The sequence below is a fragment of the Arachis hypogaea genome, chromosome 10 (genome assembly GCF_003086295.3).
Source record: "Arachis hypogaea cultivar Tifrunner chromosome 10, arahy.Tifrunner.gnm2.J5K5, whole genome shotgun sequence".
Classification (NCBI taxonomy): domain Eukaryota; kingdom Viridiplantae; phylum Streptophyta; class Magnoliopsida; order Fabales; family Fabaceae; genus Arachis; species Arachis hypogaea.
The window spans coordinates 67,608,709-67,610,144 of NC_092045.1; the positions used below are offsets into that span (position 1 = coordinate 67,608,709).

The 1,436-nt window shown below is 39.5% G+C and overlaps 1 non-coding gene across 1 annotated transcript; it reads left to right on the plus strand.

Annotated features, from left to right (window-relative positions):
• The first annotated feature begins 711 nt into the window (after positions 1-711).
• On the plus strand, positions 712-815 carry LOC112719350 (small nucleolar RNA R71). The gene has a single exon (XR_003161654.1). It is a non-coding gene; the product is annotated as a small nucleolar RNA R71 (small nucleolar RNA).
• Positions 816-1,436: the final 621 nt, after the last annotated feature.

The following is a 1,436-nucleotide window of genomic DNA, read 5'->3' on the forward strand; positions in this document are numbered from 1 at the left end:
GGGAGAGTACTAGGAGGAGTTTCAGTGATTTTCTTACTCAGCTGGCCCACTTGTGCCTCCAGATTTCTGATGGAGGACCTTGTTTCATTCATGAAACTTAAAGTGGCCTTAGACATATCAGAGATTAAATTTGCTAAGTTAGAGGTATTCTGTTCATAATTCTCTGTCTGTTGCTGAGAAGATGATGGATAAGGCTTGATATTACTGAGCCTATTTCTTCCACCATTATTAAAGCCTTGTTGAGGCTTTTGTTGATCCTTCCATAAGAAATTCGGATGATTTCTCCATGATGAATTATAGGTGTTTCCATAAGGTTCACCCATGTAATTTACCTTGACCATTGCAGGGTTTTTAGGAACATAAGCTTCTTCTTCAGAAGATGCCTCTTTAGTACTGTTGGATGCATTTTTCCATCCATTCAAACTTTGAGAAATCATGTTAACTTGATGAGTCAACATTTTGTTCTGAGCCAATATGGCATTCAGAGCATCAGTTTCGAGAACTCCCTTCCTTTGAGGCATCCTATTGTTCACGGAATTCCTCTCAGAAGTGTACATGAACTGGTTATTTGCAACCATGTCAATAAGTTCTTGAGCTTCTGCAGGCGTTTTCTTTAGGTGAATGGATCCACTTGCAGAATGGTCCAATGACATCTTAGAGAACTCAGATAGATCATAATAGATTATATCTATCATGGCCCATTCAGAAAACATGTCAGAAGGACATCTTTTGGTCATCTGCTTGTATCTTTCCCAAGCTTCATAGAGGGATTCACCATCTTTTTGTTTGAAGGTCTGAACATCCACTCTAAGCTTGCTCAGCTTTTGAGGAGGAAATAACTTAGCCAAGAAGGCCGTGACAAGCTTATCCCAGGAGTCCAGGCTATCTTTAGGTTGAGAGACCAACCATGTTCTAGCTCTGTCTCTTACAGCAAAAGGGAAAAGCATGAGCCTGTAGACTTCAGGATCTACTCCATTAGTCTTAATAGTCTCACAGATCTGCAAGAACTCAGTTAAGAACTGGTAAGGATCTTCTGATGGATGTCCATGAAACTTGCAGTTCTGTTGCATTAGAGCAACTAAATGAGGTTTTAGCTCAAAATTATTTGCTCCTGTGGCAGGAATTGAGATGCTTCTTCCATCAAACTTGGACGTAGGTGTGGTATAATCACCAAGTATCCTTCTTGCATTATTGTTGTTAGGTTCAGCTGCCATCTCCTTTTCTTGTTCGAAAAATTTAGCAAGGTTGTCTTTGGATTATTGTAATTTAGCTTCACTTAGTTTCCTCTTCAGAGTCCTTGCAGGTTCTAGATCAGCTTCAACAAGAATGCCTTTTCCTTGTTCCTGCTCATATGAAAGAGAAGATAACAGAAAAAGAAGAGGAATCCTCTATGTCACAGTAAAGAGGTTCTGTATTATTAGTAGAAGAAGAAAGAG